Source organism: Rousettus aegyptiacus, unplaced genomic scaffold (assembly GCF_014176215.1).
Source record: "Rousettus aegyptiacus isolate mRouAeg1 unplaced genomic scaffold, mRouAeg1.p scaffold_m13_p_5, whole genome shotgun sequence".
Classification (NCBI taxonomy): Eukaryota; Metazoa; Chordata; class Mammalia; order Chiroptera; family Pteropodidae; genus Rousettus; species Rousettus aegyptiacus.
The window spans coordinates 83046281-83066134 of record NW_023416308.1 but is presented as its reverse complement, the minus strand read 5'-3'; the positions used below and the strand labels follow the sequence as shown (position 1 = coordinate 83066134).

The 19854-nt window shown below is 34.9% G+C and overlaps 1 protein-coding gene and 1 non-coding gene across 6 annotated transcripts in view; one reads left to right on the top strand and one right to left on the bottom strand.

The window, feature by feature from the left end:
* Positions 1-19854, top strand: part of SBF2 (SET binding factor 2) — a 364550-nt gene that overhangs the window by 55266 nt on the left and 289430 nt on the right. The gene's annotated exons all lie outside the window — the stretch shown is intronic.
* Positions 14613-14755, bottom strand: LOC118603314. Its single transcript, XR_004951188.1, has one exon. It is a non-coding gene; the product is annotated as a small nucleolar RNA SNORA48 (small nucleolar RNA).

Below are 19854 nucleotides of genomic sequence, written 5' to 3'. Positions count from 1 at the left end.
TTGCTGATTGGTGAAATGGAGGTGCTAAAGAAGTAGACAGAGTTTTTCCTCACCTGAGATTTTCCTACGTGACTTCTTGGCTGATTCTTAGTAAAGCATCTCAAGACTTTGATCTGCTGGATTACATTGGAAATTTCTTTTTCCTTTTTCTGTAATTAATAGCAATTCTGATCCTCTAATGTCTATTGTGCTGTGTCAAATACAAAATAAATTTGTTTACCTAACATCTATCAAAGTCCATTTAAAAACATAATAGAATCATTAACTTTTAAATTTTTGTTGTCTTTTTTATTATTTATCACTTTGTGCTATATTTCATGTATTTGGGACATGTAGCTGTTCTGCATATGAACAGCAATAACTTGAGTAACTGCGAAATACTATGCAATCTAGAATAACTCCTATAGCTTTAAGACCTGAGATAGGACTAATAAAATTATAGTCTAATTGAAAGTGATCTGGCTCAGTCTCTAAGTGGTTTGTTAATCCCTGGGTGATATTGACCCTCTTCCAATGATTTATAGGGAAAAAAATCCTAGCCCCTTTCAAGATAGTGGAACAACTTTTAGCATGTAACATTAGTGTTAGTACCTAACAGTTATAGGGCTGATCGACTATACTGAACTCATATAAATTAAATAATTTATGGTAGTATATCTAATTTACAGATAAGGAAACTGAGGATTAGGAAGCTTAAAAATTTTTACTAGGGTCTTAAGAGATAAAATAGAGCAGAGTTAGGTTTCAAAGACAGGCCTTTTGACAACCAACATCTTAGAATATTCTGAATGACACCTTAAGCTATGGTTAATATTTGTGTTTTAGTGTAAATGCAGGGTCTGAAAATGGGGTTCTATAATTTAGAGGAAGTGAGGTTTAGAGATATTCATAGAGTACTACATTATTGGATATAAACCAGCTTTACTTATTCATTTTATCTGAGGGCAAATCTGGATTCAGAGCATAATATTATAACAAAATTATTTTCTATTCCCACCTCTCCTCCCCAGACAGCATATATTTGATGTATTTAAATTCTAAATGAAAGATAATTGTGTTCAGTGTGAATACTAAATTTTATAACTTGTGGGAAAAGATGTTAGGCATTCACTAATAAGTCAAATCCCAAATTTAATTTAGAGGATGCTGAATTTATTCTTTCCATTTTTATGTAAAGAAATTGCCTTCTTTTTCTTTTCTTTCATTGAGAAATGCTGAACTTTAATTTGGATGAATTTTAAAAATAAAAATATGAAAATAAAATAAGCTAAACCAAACATAATGACTACTTTTCCAATTCTGGGATATTTATATCTTTTTGTGTGTTTTTTAGGGATACAAGGAAACCACAGACAGTCATATAAATAAAGTTTCAGTTAATTTTAGTGACAATATTTCAAAGAAAATTTAAGAATTGTTTTGCAGAGGCATCTATGGCTAACGGTCTATTTTGGATTATGGGAACAAATGTTTTTATTGGCTAGGTTTTGGACATCAGCAAAATAGTATTGTTCTGGCACTGCCTCTTTTTAGAGATGCCCTGTCTTAGAAGTGAATTTTTTTATATCATAATTCATAAAAAATGTGCCATATCTTTACGAGAGAGTGTCTGCCGTGGGACATTCGTAGATTTTTTTTTTTTTTTTTTTGGAAGACTAAAGTACGGTGTTAAAATTTTTGTAACTTGAGTAAAAGAGTAATAAACTTCTAGTTAGAATTTCTAAATTTGAGGTTCTTAGGAAATTAGTTCAGTTAAATTGTAGACTAGTGATTTGATTACCTTCAATGTAAAAACAGTTTTCTGTAATTTAAAGTATAGATTATGGAGAAGAGAGGAAGAAATTTTGTATTTAATATTCTACAGTTGTAACATAGGAGAAGTAGCCTTACTATAGGATGCTATTTGTAGGCAGAGAAGTAAGTATAAATACCATGTAATGCTTTAATTCTTTAAGCTGTTTAGAATGCATTGATTGCAACAAATGGGAAAGCTGTCATCCATCTGACCTAGATATAAATACTGTTTGGTTAGGGAACTGAGTGTAGAAAGGATGAAAGTGATTTTTCTCCCCTTTTTGTAGAGGAATAGCATGAAAGGAGGATCAGAAGGGTAGTGAACATATTAGACGACAGAATCAGGGTTCACAGAGATATAAAGAGGCTGCAATTACAGGCCCGTTAGCTAAGAAGTTGAAGTCCAGTTAGTAAAATGTTGGTCCTTGCATATGAGTATAATAAGCCAGCTGTATAATTATTTAGAATAGATGAGAAGGGTAATTTGCCAGTTAGAGAGTTTGAGAAATATAAGAAGGCAGCTAAAAATAAAAAATATGTAATTATAAAAGATACTTAGGTAGCGTCTAACCCCTCTATGCTGGGGTGGGGCAGTTGGTAATGAATGCAGGTTTTAAAAGTGATGTAAAGGCTGTGTGGAAAAGACTCAATTTTGCTTAGAGTTGAGACTGAAAACATAATACTGCTATGAAGTATGAAGGAATGATTTTTAAAACATACTAGGGACTACAGAAAGGACTTTTTAAGTTATGTTCACAACAAAGCAAGTGGATATAAATGAGTATTAAGCTCGGAAGTAGTGATTTGAGCTCACATTTTTGTTTCCTACTCCCACACAATTGTCTCTGAGGTAATAAAACCATATAGCAGATTAGAAACTGATGGAGTCTAGAGGATACATGCGAAATAGTAGATTCTCTCAACATTTCCGAGGTGGAGGATAGTCAGTCTTGGTGTTATTCTTCTCATATTCCTCCATGCTTACAATTCTGTTCATTTTACTAATGTGTCGATAGCTTCAGTTATGCTAGAGATTCTTTCACCTACGTAGTCTTTATGGTATGCTACTTAAGTACTGTTCTCAGACCACCTTAGACAAGGGTTTCTTGCCATGATGGGGTTTTGCCATACCTAGTGCTTCGACGCCATAGAGATCTTCCTAAGGAAGATGTAGAACTACACAGGCCTAATCTATTACAAAGTCATGTTGTTTGCAAATAGCCTGGCCCTCATTACCACGTGGAATATTGCTACTCTCATGTCTTACCGTATCACTGCTATGGGTTATTCTACATTTCTTAACCTCTACTTTTTTCCTCTTTTTTTTTTTTTAACTCTTCTGCTGCTGTTGATCCCAAGTATCATTACTATTGCTAAAAAAAATATTCTTGACTTACCCTGTGTTAGCTATTATCCTTTTTCTGCTTCATTATGAAATATTTCAAATGATCCTTCTTCATTTGCCATCTCCAATTCTCTAAGAGACTAGGATGGTACAGTGGAAATATGGGATCTGGGATTTTAAGACATGTGAACAAAGTTAATTTACCCTTTCTGATAATATTACTTTTTCTACAGGCCTTTTATCAGGTACTTGATTGTCTATTAATATTTTAATGAACTATAATATAATTTCTTGCCATCTACTTTCATGTCATACACCTGTCTCACCCACAACTCAGGTGTTTATTCTGAAGTATAGTGTGTGTCCTCTCCACTCTCAAATCGCAAAGTTGAAATTCATTAATTTTTTCTGAATTCATTAAGGTAATTCTGTTACAGGGCAAGGGTTCACTGCCTGACATGTATAGAAATCAATTCCATGACATTGGCCTTTGAGAAAGAGGCTTTACTGTGAAGTCTACTGGTAAGGAGACAGGAGGCAAGCTAAATCTGTCTCTCCTATCCAGAGTTTGGGGTGAGTTTTAAGGGCTTAAAGGGAATAGACTGGTATGTGGAAGTGTTGGTAGGGCCAGTTTTGACTGGAGAGTTTTGGAACTTGGCCATTTATAGTAGGATATGATAAGGGGCTTCGGCACTGGATCTTTCTGGACAGCAGACTCTTCTCTTCTGAAAACGTTCTGGTGTTCAAGTTCTGGTCATGTCCCAGTCCTCTGGTTCCGTGGGGGGCCTGAGACATTGGTTCTGTTGGTGACTGGAGGTCAAAATTCTCTCCTCTGTGCATTCTTTGGCTGTGTGACCTTTGGTGTTCGTCTGCTGTCTCTGAAAAGCAACAGCTCAGTAACTTGTTAGAAACAGAATGGGACTAGTTTGAGCTGGTTTCGCAGTTATAATACTAGCTGTTAAAATAGATGAACCTTGAAATCTTAGAGGTTCACATGATAGAAGTTTTTTTCATATAGCATAAAGTGTAATTAAGGGCAGAGGGGTAGATGGGAGTGGGGTTGGCCATCTTCACAGTGTGAATCTCAGGGTCATCTTGGGCATCAGCATCTAGTTGGCAAAGTAGTAAGAGAAAGCATGGAGGATAGGGAAGTGGGTTGATTGTGTAGGCCTGGAAGTCTGTATATATCACTTCTAGCCTGTTCCAGTCATACATCCACAATTAACTAATGGGAATTGGGAAAATAAAGCCTAGATGTGTGCCTAGGAGAAAAGTGAAACAGTGTTCTTGGTGAATCCAAAGATATTTTCCCTTAATTCTCCTTGACCACTTTATTTTTTTATATCATTAATTCAGGCTCTGTGGTATAATAAAAAATAAATATTTAGTCATTATCTTATTAAGTTCTTGGCTCAAAGCTCCTGGAACCTTTGAAATTTACTGTCTTTTGTATGGCTAATGAGATGGCTCTGGGTTCAGGGGGCTCTAGGTTGTTTCAGGAAGGGGGCTGATCTGGCAGAGGAGCCAACCACGTGATTAGAAGGCTGAAAATTTTAGTCCCACTGGGGAAGGGAAAAGGGGAAGAGGTGGAGTTCACTTACTGACCGCCAATGATTTAATCAATCATGCCTGCCTAATGAAACTTTCCTAAAAACCCTTGAACGAAGGGGTTGCGAGATCTTCCAAGTTGGCAAACACATGTGCTGGGAAGATAGTGAGCTCGGAGAAGGCATGGAGGTTCTGTGCCACCCTTCCCTCCACATCCTGCCTTATACGGCTCTTCAATTTGGCTGTTTTTGAGTTGTAGCCTTTGTAATAAACTGGCAAATGTAAGTAAAATGTTTGCCTGAGTTCTGTGAGTTCTAGCAAATTATTAAACCCAAGGGGGGCATTTGTGTGAACTCCCATATTTGTAGTCTACAGGCAGAAGTGTGGTAGATAGCCTAGGTACATCCCATTTGCAGCTGGCATCTGAAATGAGGGCAGTCTTGTGGGGCTGAGCCTTCAGCCCTTGACCTGTGCTAATTCTGGGTAGTTAGTGTCAGAATAGAATTGAATTGTTGGGTACCTAATTGGTGTTGGAAAAAATCCACACATTTGGTGTCAGAAAAAATTTAACACAGTCATCATCATGCTAATTTTCTCTTAATTTCACTTTGAGATACTTTTTCCCATTTTTTTCTTGTTTTTGTGGCCCCCTTACTACAGACTTTCTATAAGATTCAGTTTTCATTTTTTTGGTATTTTATTTTCTCTGGAAAGTGGTGGTATCTCTATTCCGTCAGTATTTTGTCCCTGAGGCCTAGATTATCCTTTTCTGCCATTCCTATATTCTTAACTGCATTGCCTATATGTCTCAGGCAGAGCTAATCCATATTTTGGTGTCTTTTTCAAATACCAGGGTTCTAATGTGGTGCAAGTTCTGGTAACAAATAGCCTGGAAGGTTTAATTGAAGGTACTTCTTGTTTAATTTCACTTTTAGCAATTTGTCCTATAGTTAAACTGATGCTGGTATAAATATATATAATTTAAACCAGAATGCTTTTGAGAGGGAAAGGTAGTAAATTGGAAAACATTCATAAACTGAGACTATTCCTGAACAAACCGATTTGTATGGTTACTTATATATATTAAAAGTATAAGGTTGCTCATGGCAGATTAGAAACTACCCAGTGTCTATCAGTAAGGGACTGATTGAATTAGTCATTCATCAGAATATAATGCAACTGTTAAGTATGAGATAACAAGCACATGAAAAGATGCTATAACTTCACTAATCATTAGGGAATTGCAAATCAAAATCACAATGTGATATCACTTCACACCTATTATGCCTACCATTAAAAAAAAAAGAAACAAAATAACAGGTGTTGACAAGGATGTAGAAAAATTACAGTCTTTGTGCACCTTTGGTGGGAATGTAAAATTGTACAGCTGCTATGGAAAACTGTATGGCAGTTCCTCAAAAAATTGAAAATATAGCTACTATATAATTAAACAATTTCCCCTCTGGGTATATACTCAAAAGAACCAAAAGCAGGAGCTTGAACAGTGGCATTAGACACAATAGCTAGAAGATGGAAGCAACCCAAGTATCCATTGACAGATGATTGGATAAACAAAATGTGGTTTATGTACACAATGGAATGTTATGCAGCCTTAAAAAAGGAGGGAAAAATTCTGACATGCTACAACATGAATGAACCTCGAGGACATTATGTTAAGTGAAATAAGACAGTCACTAAAGACAAATACTGCATGATTCTATTTTTGTGAAGTACCTGTAGTAGTCCAACTCAGATACAGACAGTAATCAAATTTATAGGCCCGTAGTGTTTGGCCAGAGTCGTTTAATGGGTATTGATTTTCAGTTTTGCAAGATGAAAAGAGTTCTGGAGAGTGGTTGCAGAACAATGTGGATGTAATTAACACTACTGAGATGCACACTTGAAAATGATTAAGATGATACATTTTACATTATGTATATTTTACTCCTAAAAGGTTTTAGGAAAGTATGAGATAGAGCTTTATGCAGTGACATGAATAAATTTCTAAGACCTATTATAAATCAAATAGCCAAAACAATTTGGAGAAAAAAGAATAAAGTTGGAGAACTTGCACTACTTGGTTTCAAGCTCAGTATGTAAGACAGCATCGGCTTAAGGATAGACATGTAGATCCACGCATATGTGGTAAATTGATTTTTGGTATGATTGCTAAGGTAATTTGGTTGTGGAAAAGATATGGTTTTCAACAAATGGTGCCAGAACAACTGAGTAACCATTTGGGAAAAATATTAGCCTGACCTTACCTCACACATATAAAAAATTTAACCTGAAATGGATCATAGACAAAATATAAAAGTTAAAACAATAAAGGTTTTAAAAGAAAACTTTGAACATCTTTGTGATTTTTAGTTAAGAAAAGACTTTAGATAGAACACCAAAAGCATGACTGAGTAAGTGTTCCCCGGAGTACTTGAAAATCCTTGAAAAATAGTGTCGGATAGTCAGATTACAAGAAGTCCCATTTTGTTTCATAGATATCACTTGGTTCTGCAGAATCTCTGGATGCTACTTGGTGAGCCCTTTATTTTTTGCTGTTCACCTTTAGTGAGGAGGAGGACACTGGAAGAAATGAGGGGACATGGGAGACTAGCAGCAGTTTCCCTAAGATCTCAGAGCAAAGTTTTCTTAGGTGTTACCTATTCTCCTCTGCCAGATTTAACCCTTGAAGCCAGAATTTTGGGTGTATTCAAATCTGTTGGTGACTTTGACAGTAGAACTTCTTCAAAGTTTTAATTGCTATAGACAGTAGCTAACTTTAGATATAAAAACATTACTGCATGTGAAAGACTTTGTGATATGGAGGAAAGAACACTGAACTCTGGGATTTTACTTATCTGTTTGTATCAGTGTATATACCTATATATAGGTATGTAATTTGATTATAAAAGGCAACAGCTGTTTACAGAGAGCATCAACTTTCTAGGTTATTTCAAAGGTATGATATTTTAGTACTAATCATACCCCTACCCCCTGTTTCTTGGTCTAATCAAGATCTTTGGTGATCTAGACATCCTACTTACTGCATGAAATATAGTCATATCTTTTGGCTTGAATTTTTATTGTGCTTTGAGTATTCATGTGGAACTTTTCCAATTATGGAAATTACTGTACATAGTCATATCCTTGCAATTTATACGTGTCACTTTTAAAAAGTGAAGTATTTGGTGGCCTCTAGTGGTACTTATTAGTGGTACTAATATCACTAATATACAAAAATTTTAGGGGGAGAGTATTACTGAGGTAATAAAACACAGATATGTAGATTTGTCGAAGAAAAGTTTTTTAGTGTTTGAAAATTAAAAGTGTATTAATCAGTTATAAATTTTTTAATGATGTGGATGTGTCTGCTGTTATAGCAAATTTTATCACTAGATTTTCCTTATGTTTAAGAAATGCCTTGAAATTATATACATATGTTTCAATTAGAAAGAAGTATTTATATGTAGCTTGTCCTTCTATCAGCAATAGTTTTGTGTTGTACTGAAATGTGTCCATGAAGGGGGGGATAGTAGGAATGATTTCTGACGTCTCAAATATAATAAAAGGTAAAAATAGAGTCAACATTTTTAAAGTTAATCTTAAAGATAATAAATCTTTAGTAAAGTTTATTTCTTTAAACAGCTAATTCTGGCTAGCTTAAAGATACTTTAGGCCAAGAATTATCCAGAATCTGAAAAGCATGTGGGAATTTAGACATATCATTTTAAAAATTGGGAAAATTTATGTAAATTTAAGATTTGGAAAGCTAAAGATAAAACTGACAGTTTTAGGTAAGTTGAATTTATATTAAATGTTGAAATTTACTTCATTTATGCTAAAAATTAGGTATTGAAATTTAGAGATTCAGTAACTTGCCCAGGGTCATAAACCTACTTAATGTTGGCCGAGATGATAATAAAACCCTGGTCAAAACCCTGGTCTTTTGACTCTCTGCTAAAGCTTTTCTAAAACTAAACTAAAATATTCTTTGTGTTAGATAGGGGTTTTCCTATTTTTTTTAAATTAAAAAAAATGAGGAAAGTTTAACTGGCATTAGAAAGACACAAATTGAAATGTGTTTTACCACCAAGATCAGAAAGGTCTAATGATATAAATCTGTGGTAATTAAGGTGTTGGAAGCTTTTATTTCTTCCAAAGCTAGGGTGTACAGCAGTTAGCCCTCTGTATCCATGGGTTCCACATTTGTGAGTTCTGCACCAGTGGATTCTGTATCCTGGATTCAACTAGCCACAAGGAAAATGTTAAATAAGAAAATATTACATTGTTGCTGACACTCTGAAGTTAGGCCTATGATGATTGTGTCTGTACTGAACATTGTATTAGTTATTACTAGTAATCTAGAGATGATTAAAAGTATAGAAGAGGTTGTGTGGAGGTTATGTGCAAATAATACACTATTTTATGTAAGAAACTTGAGCATCTTTGGATTCTTTGGTATCCTTGAAGTCCAACCCCCTGGAACCAATACCCTGAGGATACTGAAGAAATACCCATGGTATGTGTTGAACTCAGGAATAACTTTGATTATGACAGCCACAGTGTTCTAATAAAAAAAATTAGATTCTGCTATTGGGTTTATAACTGACTAAAGAATTTTGTTAAAAGTAGTATCTTCGGTATTTTTCTCAAATTCAGTGCTATGTTCTTGCTTGGGAAAGAGAAATAAACTGCTATAAAACTTACATGAGAAGTGCCATCAATTTGTGAATTAATTGCAGTTTCCATTGTTTAGAGGTTCACTGGGCTCTTTCCCCAGGCAGTAACTGCTTTTCTTGAGACTTCTCAGTACTGATACACAAGATGAGGTAGAACTCGGGATTCTGGTTTTAAATGTTTTACTTTCCGACAGGCCAGGAAAATGGAGGAAGAGACATGTTCTGAGTTGAAAAGAGGCACAAGAAGGCTTCCTGCTCATAAGTAACATTTTTTACTCATTCCATTAACTTGTTTTTTCCCTCTTTCATTCCCCACTCCCCTACTTCTACCCCTGACCTATGGATGTTGCTGTTTCCCCTTAAGAACTGGATCTATGAAGGCGGGGCCATCTCCTCCCATGTGCTCACTCACGGTGTGCACCTGGTCCCCATCCCTGTCCCTGTCCCGGTCCCCATCGCACCTGGGGCCTGGCATGGTCTATGGCTCCACCAGGGGCGCGACCCCAGGACCTTCTGCATGTAAAGCAGACATGCCAACCACTACACTATGGAGCACCCCTCCCACCCCCACATTCCATTAACTTTTAAACTGAATGTGGCCTCTTTAAAATTTCTGGAAATGCTTTTCAATTTTACATGAATATTTACTTATATAATATTGTTCTACCTAGGTAATATGTATCATTTTATCTCACAAAGCAGCCTGTTGCTTGTTGGTGACAGTGTCAACTTAAAGCAAAATGATGTGACACTATTACTAAGAGCAAAGAATTGTTTCCTAAACATGAAAATGGGATAGGGATGGAGTCTAGAAGTTAATAACTTATAGATAATTGGTGATTTAAAAAAAAAATCATTAAAAAGTTGGCTTCTGAGTACTTAAAGGAAAAACACAACCATTTTTTGTAGTTTACTCATTTTTCCAGATTTTTGCTTTAAAATTTATAGCCATTTTGAAAATTTAACTATGACTTAATGCCAGTTCATTTATTTAACAGATATTTATTGAGTGTTTACTATGTGTCAAACACTGGGATGGGCATTGAAGATATGGCAGTGGACCAATTAAAATCTCTTTCTTAGACCTCAAATTTCTAGTGAAGAGAGACTGGCACTAACTATAATGAGTAAGTAAATTATATATTACATGAGAACTGATAAGTACTATTAAAAAATAATAAAGCAGTGACAGGAACAATTGATGGCCTATTAGTTTATAAATAATCAAAGCAATTATTTACCCATTTCTGCCTGCCAAATAATCTAAAGACAAGCACATGAGCTAGATTAAATAGCTTTTAGAATTTTGCATATTTCTGATATTACCAAATTCTAACTGTATGCTTTTAACCTTAGCAAACTATTAAAGAAAATGTACTTAATATGAAAAGTAACAGGTATTATTTTCTTGGCTTAAAGTGGTTCAGAATTATTCCAATGTATGAGTTATACATGACTGTGATTATAATTTTCTATAATATTGTATATGATACAATATTTTAAAAAATATTTGTATTCTATACAAGGACAAAGAAAAGGGTAGGGAGATGTAGTTACATATTTGTGGTTTATCATTAAAGCTAGTTAAGTACAAATATAAAAGTACTGTTTATTTAAAAATCAATCCTGTAACTGAGTAATTGCTTAACTGATAGACTTAAAAATGATTTATAAAGAAAAAAATGATTACATTCACTTTTGATAATAGGAGCATTTTTCCCCTAATTATTTGTTAGAATATAACATTTAAAGGTTTATTTTTTAATACATTTTTTAGATTAATTGTTTAGTTTCTAAATATGGAAATATATAAATAAGATTGATTTAACCTTGAAGACCACTAATGTTTACTGATTCTCTTTCATTCTCTTTTTTTTCCCCTTGCTTGACAAAGATTTATATAAAAAGACTGGTAGGTTATGATGGAACCTCTAGTTATTGGTAGACATTTCTCTAAAGGTCCTTCCTGTAATAGAGTTGATGCTCATTTAAAATGTTCACTGGGTAGTGATGAAAATTTAAAGGAATTTTAGGATTCGAAGGAGACTTCAAGGTTTTCTGGTCAAATTCTACCCCTCATTTTGATGATTAATTCTGTATACAGTACTCTTCCCAAGTGGTCATGTAGCTCTAGCCTATATTAAATACACCCAGTGATTCATCCTTAAGTATTTTCTTAGTGCTTGCTAGGTACTGGACAGTGTGTTAGGTGCTGGCAGTACAGTGGTAAATAAGACAGATGTGGCTCATGCCCTCATATTCAGTTTAGTTATATTTTTATAGTGATGGTGGACTTCCTCTTGTATATATGTTCACCATCAGAGTCTTACACACATTATCTTCAATGGTTTTGTTCTTTTCCACAAGTTTATAAAAGTATTAATCTGACTTATTCAAGTTACTGTTCTAGTTTTTTTTTCCATCAAAAGCCTGTTTGTTAAATTATATTAAAATATATACATATATAAATTATTTTTTCAAAAGTTAGAGGTTCTACAATATTTGGATGTCATTAAATTACAAACATAGGACTCTTAACTTAATAAAATTGGAATTTCTAGAATGTATGCAGGGCAGAATATGGACTCTTACCATCCTATTTAATTACAGTATAATAAGTGAGATTTCAGACACTTACATAAGTTGAAGTGACTAAGATGGGGACATGGTTCCATGTAATACTTGATGTCATACTGTATCAGTGTATGTTTAGGATCTTAAGTTGCCTTTTGCTTTTCAAAAATTCTAACTGGCAAATCTTTGGACATTATTTTTGGCTGTCTTTGCAACAGATTGTATTGGAGGCTAGAGACTAGAGCTAGCTATTCTTAGTGGAGCCACGATTCCTTGCTACTGCTCTAACAGTCATTTTTAGAGGTGTTAGCTGCAGTGCCACAGGAGATGAAAACATTACAGTGCATCGGATAATATGAACTTAATCTAATTTATATCATACTAGATTAATATCTGTGGTAAGTTTCAAATCTAATAATGATATATTTTATAATATCCGATCACCTTAGCTTTTTGGTTCAGGTAGGTACTCCTCATATATGGAGATAAGAGTACACTAATTGACTGAAGTCAGTCATATTGTCAGTTAATTACCAAGCAGCTAAGAGTCATTTCTTCCAGACTTAAACAAAATAGGAGGGGTCAAGGTATAGATCAGAATGAACTATTCTTTCTTTTTGCCTCTTGAGAGGAAGAGGAGACAGCACTTCCCATATACTGGCACAAAGGGAGCTGGGAAGCAAGGCATCTCCATGACGTTCCTTTGGAGTAGTTCCATGGCTTTGGACAGCTCTGGTTCAAAAAAAAATTGGAACCGATAAATGCTGAGAACAAATAAACTGTCGTTTCTGAGTGTGGAACTTGTCAAGTAATGCCCGGCTGGGCCATCAGTGTGTTGGGATCTTGAGACCACTGACTGTGAGCAGTCTTGTGATTTACCATGGTATGCTGTGTAAATAACATCGTCTGTGTTGCAGGAAGTGAAAGAGATTGGAGAGCACTGTGATTTACTGAATGCTGTGGACTGTTTTTAAGCTTCTTTTTATTTATTTAAAAAATTAAAAATTTTTTTGATTACAGTTGATATTCAGTATTATATTAGTTTCAGGTGTGCAGCACAATGGTTCGACACTATGTAACTTATGAAGTGATCCCCTGATAAGCCTAGTACCCCCTTGACAACATACGTAGTTACTACAATATTATTGAGTATATTCCCTATGCTGTACTTACGTCTCTATGATTCTTTGTAACTGCCAGTTTGTATTTCTTGGCCTCTGTTTCTATTTCTTGGCCTCTTTTTCTATTTGGTTCTATTTGATAAAGTCCTTTAAAAGTCTCCAAACTGTCTCACTGATACTCGTTGGAACCAAAATGGATTAAAGGAAGCACTGTGCTCCCTTGAAGGTCATATAAGTCATAATTTTGGTAATTGAATGGAGAGCACTCTACCTCCACCTTCTACCCCCAGTGTAACTTAAAGGTTAAAAACTCAGTTTGATCCAGCTATCCTCTTTTCCTGTAGATTTTATTTCTAGTACTTCAACTTTAAAGCCTTTGTATGTTATTTGAATAGGGAATGATTGATACATTTTTAGTTTAAAGTTTTGCTTAGTTTGTGTTTGGTATATATCTGGAAGGGAAAGTTAATACGTAGGCCAAAATGATGGACTAAAATAAATAAGGAGAACTTTTATGGGGAAATGTAAAATATTTGATTATATTTATTTCCGTACGACTGGTATAAGAGACCTGCCGTTTATATGAAAAAGATGTTTTATTAATAAGGTTGGCGTGAGCTATTGGCTTCTTGAACAGCTGATGTAGTTTTTTGGCTGTAGGATCACCAGGATGATGACAATAGGAGTGGTAATGGAGTATTTAATGGGCAGAGTTTGGGTGGTTGACTAATTCAATATGGAATGCACTGACAGGTGAAAGGTTACCTCAGAGATTAAAATTTGGGTGACTAGTAAAGAGCAGTACCTTGACAGGATACTGAGAAAGTAGAAATTATTTCAGTTCTGTCCAGTTTGACTCTCCAAGTGACTTTAAGGTATTAACCAATTTGGTTAATTAAGAGCATGGACTTCAGAATCAGACTGCTTATTTTAATTTAGGCTTCTCCCCTTAGCAAATTTGTAATCTCGGCCAAAAATTTTTTTTTAAGTGCTCGTATAGTAGCTGCAACTGTGCAAGGCCTCAGTTTAAATGCCTCTCATGTATTTCTTCTTTTGAACAACTCAGACATGTACTATTACTAAAACTTTTCTTTTCAAGTGAAAAAGAGGCCAATTAAATGAATCTAAGATCATACTGCCAGTTAAGTAGCAGAGACTCAGAATTTGTACTCAGTCTGGGTCCTCAGAATATATTGCTTTGCCATAACAGCCCTATGAAATAATACGACCTCTTACCATACCAGACCCCCTAACTTTCTAACAACCAACTGTGACTCACTTATACTTGATCTCATAGCAATCAGTTTTATGTGTAGAATAACATATATCCATATCCTATTGCACTAATGCCACGCAAACCATGGTAGGTGGCATTTTCACTCTTTAAGAACCACTTGCTTACATTATCTTTGTCTAGAAGTTAGCACAGAATGATTGTATCTCCACAGAACATTTTAAGATGACGCCCCCTAAACCTCAATTAATAATCTACTTATAAGACCAATGTTTCTCATCTCTCCCCAAGACCGAGGAAAACAGTCTAGCAATATGATTTTATGTGCCCCAGGCATGAAATAGCTCTGGCCACCAACCCAGGCATCAAGCTAGGATAAACAAAAGTGTACGTCTGCTTTGCACCTGATTGATAAAAGAGCATCACCACAAACCAGATGTCTCTTTGCCCATAGCCAGGGGGTGACCTAGGGCAAATTTTATAAAGTCTTCGTGCCTCTTTTCATTAGCCTAATGGGAATAAAACTATTATGAGAATCAATGACTTAATACACATAAAGTGCTTAGAACAGTGCCTGGTACATAGTAATTATTATGTGGTAGCTGTTATTATTATTGTCATTATTAGGGTGTGTTTTCCAAAATAATACTGTGATTTTGGTGTAAAATTTAGTGATATAAAAAGTATTTTTTTCATTTGCAGCAATCCCAGGCTCTTTCCTTTTGTGTCCTCTCTACCCTCTCAGATTTGTAGAACCAAGGTGTGGAAAATTAGTTGTGCAGTTTTAATTATGAAATCATGTTACTCTTAGTTTTATTGTTTATTTTAGGAAAGTGGGAGAAGGAAAAGATCTTTGAAAATACTGTAATTACAAATCATTTTGATTCTTTAAAAATATTTTTATCTTTTTAAAAACCATTCTTAATTTATTTTCCTATTACAGTTGACAGGCAGTATTATATTTGTTTTAGGTATGCAGCATAGTGCTTAGACACATATACCTTATGAAGTGATCACCCCAATAAGTCTAGTACCCATCTCACACCATACGTAGTTATTACAATATTGTTGACTATATTCCCTATGCTTTACTTTACATCTCTGTGACTATTGTTACAACTGGCAATTTATACTTCCTAATCTTTTTTACCTTCTTCACTCCTTCCCCCAAACCATCTCTCATCTGGCAGGCGTCAGTTTTTTTTTGTCTGTGAATTTGTTTTTGTTTTGTTTTTAGATTCCACATGTAAGTGAAGTCATATGGTATGTGTCTTTCCCTGTCTGACTTATTTCATTTAGTGTAATACTCACTAGGCCCATCCATTTTGTTACAAATGCCAAGATTTCATTCTTTTTTATTGCTGAGTGATATTCCATTGTATATATGTACCACATCTTCTTAATCCATTTGTCATTTGTTGGACACTAAATTTGCTTCCATATCTTGGCTGTTGTAAATAATGCTGCAGTGAACCTAGGGGTGCCGTATATCTTTTTGAATTAGTGTTTTGGATTTCTTTGGATAAATGCCTAGAAATGGAATTGCTGGGTCATATGGTAGTTCTGTTTTTAATTGAGGAATCACCACACTGTTTTTCATAGTGGCTGCACCAATTTACACTCCCATGAACAGTGCATGTAGGTTCCCTTGTTTCCATATCCTTGGCAACACTTGTTGATTGATTTATCGATAGTAGCCATTCTGACAGATATGAGATTATATATCACTGTAGTTTTAATTTGCATTTCTCTGATGATTAGTGATGTCGAACACATCTTTTCACATATCTATTGGCCATCTGTATGTCCTCTTTGGAGAAATGTTTATTCAGGTCCTCTGCCCATTTTTAAATCAGATAGTTTTTTCTTTTGGTGTTAAGTTGTATGAGTTTCTTATATATTTTGGATATTAAGCCCTTGTCAGATGTATCATTGGTGAATTTCTTCTCTCATTCAGTAGGTTGTTTTTTTCATTTTGTTGATGGCTTCCTTTGCTGTGTCAAAACCTTTTAGTTTGATGTAGTCTCATTTGTTTATTTTTTTCTTATGTTTCGCTGGCCTGAGGATCTTTCTGATTCTTTTAAAATGTCATGTTGAAATGTTTATTTCTTACTTTTGTCACCCTCATCTGGATACTGTATTTTAGCTCAATTAAATTCAAAGCTCTGATGTCAGATTTCATTTTTTTCTACTAAACCTCACTCCATGACATTAGCTTTGTCCTTCAATGAATTTATGTTGTCCTTTGGACTCTCCTACACAGTTTTGCTCACATAGACCCTCATACTCTCCCTTGTGTTCCCATAGAATTTATAGGAAGCAATTTGCTTTCTTAGAGGAGCTAAAATTAGCCTAAAGGCTCATCTGGTGAAGCTGTTTTTCAGAAATTACAGATGAAATGGACAGTGTGAGGAAAGCTGTCAGACTGGAGGAAACTTCACACATAAACAGGACTGTCCTGAGTTATTTTGGATCTGTGGAAATCATATAGCCTTGGATTTCCTTCTCCTTGATTTTCCTCTACCTGTCACCATTTAAATAACCTATGCATATCTTTTTTTGTCCATTCTTTTTAAATGTTTAATGAGTCTGTCTGTTTAAGTGCATGCCAGATAAGAGTGTTAGAATTTGGAGGGAGCCTGGCAATTTCATACTTGTAATTCAACTACCAAAATTTGTGACATTCATTCATTCATTCATTCATTTTTAAATTTTTTATTATTTATTTTAAAAAGAGTATATTTAAGTATATTTAATATGTTGTCCTCAGTGGCATCCTAATATTCTTTCTTGAATAGGAAGGAAAGCAATGCCCTTTTAGTTAATGCTCTGTCCAGTTACAAGGAAGGGACTTGCCCAGATAACTTTCAACCCTTAATTCTTATTTCAAGCTACTCTGCTTTTTGGTGTTCAGCATTAGGGTATGTCTTTTCACACTCAGCTAAGTAAGTCATTTTGAATTATATTCTTCCATTGACCCCAAAGACAGAAGCTTAATTCAGTTCCATTAGTTATCATCAGCATCCATTAGGCCGAGAGTCAACTTCATGTAACAGGAAACCCAAACAAAAGTGGCTTAACTGAGGTGGGAATGTATTTTTCTTTCCTATAAAATAAAAAAGTCCAGAGGTAGGTGATTTGATGCTGGTATAACAATTTCTTGATTTTATTAAAGACTTGCTCTAACTTTCTATCCTCCCTTTATGGGATGTGACTCTTATCTTTATGTTCTCATTCTAAACAGAAAGAAGGGAAAAGGAGAAGAGGGTTAAAAATGTGGCTGAGTCTTCCTTCTTTTGAAAGAGTTTTCCCGCCTCTTGGTGTTGGGAAAATTAGAAAACTACATGCAAAAGAATGAAACTAGACTGCCATCTGACACCATACATAAGAATTAACTCAAAATGGATTACAGACTTGAATATAAGACCCAAAACAAAAATATATATACAAGAAAACGTAGATCCTAACTGTGTAGACCTTAGTCTTGGAGAGAGAGGACTTTGTGAACTTGACTCCAAAGGCCAGGGAAGTAAAAGCAAAAATAAATGAATGGGAATATATCAAATTAAAACACTTCTTCACAGCAAAAGAAACTGTAAACAAAACAAAAAGACAACCAGCTGAATGGGAGAAGATATTTGCAAATGATGCCTCCGAAAAGGGGCTAATATCCAAACTATATAAACAACTCACATAATTCAACAACAAAAAAACCCAAACAATCTGATTAATTAATGGGCAGAGGGAGGACCTGATCAGACACTTTTTCTAAGAAGACATACAAATGGCCAACAGACATATGAAAAGATGCTGACTTCATTAGCTGTAAGAGAAATACAAATCCAAACCACAATGAGATACCAATTCACACCTGTTAGAATGGCTATTATCAATAACAGAAGAACTAACAAATGTTGGAGAGGATGTGGAAAAAAAGGGGACTCTCATATACTGCTGGTGGGAATGTAAATTAGTGTATCCTCTATGGAAAACAGTATGTAGGTTTCTCAAAAAATTAAGTAAAAAAGTACCATATGACTCAGCAATCCATCTTCTGGGTATCTGCTCAAAAAATTTGAAAACATTTATTTGTAATGATATATGTACCTCTTTGTTCATTGCAACATTATTCAGAATAGCCAAGACATGGAAACAACTGGTGTCCTTCAACCGATGACTGGATAAAGAAGATATGGTATATACACAATGGAATACTATTCAGCTGTAAAAAAGATGAAATATTGCCATTTATGACAATATGGATGGATCTTGAGAGTATCATGCTAAGTGAAATAAGTCAGATGGAAAATGACAACCATATGATTTCACTCATATGTGGGATATAAAACAAATAACAATAAATGAACAAACAAAACAAACTCATAGACACAGACAACAGTGTGGTGGTTACCAGAAGGAAAAGAGGGTGGGGGGAGGGTGAAGAGATTAAGGGAGTCAAATATGTAGTGATGAAAGAAAACTAGACTTTGAGTGGTGAGGATACAATGGAATATACAGATGATATATTATAAAGTTGTACTCCTGAAACTTATATAATGTTATTAACCAGTATTACCCCAATAAATTTAAGTTCAAAATGGGGGGAAAAAAGCTTTCCCAGAAGTGCTTCTGGTAACTTCCATTTGTATCTCTTTGGCCAGAACTAGTATATAACTATACCTGACTACAAGAAAGGCAGGGAAATCTAATGGGGTTTGTTTGTTTTTGAGCTGTGCATATTGTCATCACCTGTAAAATCTCCTAGTGGGGTGGGGGAAGGAAAAATAGATATTGTGTGCATCCTCCACTATAGAAAGCCTTTAGAGGGCAGCCTTCAGCTAGCCATCTCTGTACTAATCATTGTGGTCAGGAACTTAAGATTGGTTTCTCTTGAAGTTCTTGGCCTTGCAAGTCATAAAGAACTGCTTTGGCTTGTGTTTTAAGAAGGGGTAATGTAACTGGCAAGTCCTATGAGGCTTCATGCCAAGTTCATTAGGAACAGAATTATTTAGCTTGTGGAAAGAATGTATAACTGTGGATATGTCCTTGTATGTGGCAGCCAGAAAAAAGGATTAAAAATTGCTATCTTCAAGTAACCTAATTTCATTTTTAATTCAGAGTCTTTGAGCTTTCCAAACACGGTCTTTTGTTATATGCTCTATCTCAAATGTATTTCTTAACTTCAGGGATGAGTCACTAGTGTTTATTTAGTAGCTTTGAGTATTTATGCAATATTTGCCCTCTTGTCTCCATACCCTAAAGTGTCATTAGAGAAGAAATTCTTTGTTTTTGCTCATTCTTGTATTCCCAGTGCATGGCATATATGAGGTACTAAATAAATATTTGGTGAATAAATGCTTGACTGAAGGAACAGGAATGATAGCATTCTCTTTCACTTTAAATACTGCCAGAATTGAGAATCTGCTATTTTATGAATTAACTTTCTCAACTTTTATACATCTCTAGAGAGGCAACATAATAGAATAGAAATAATACGACTTTGGAGTCATTAGAACAACTTCTTTTGAAATCCTACTATGTGTCAGGTACTATGTTAGATGC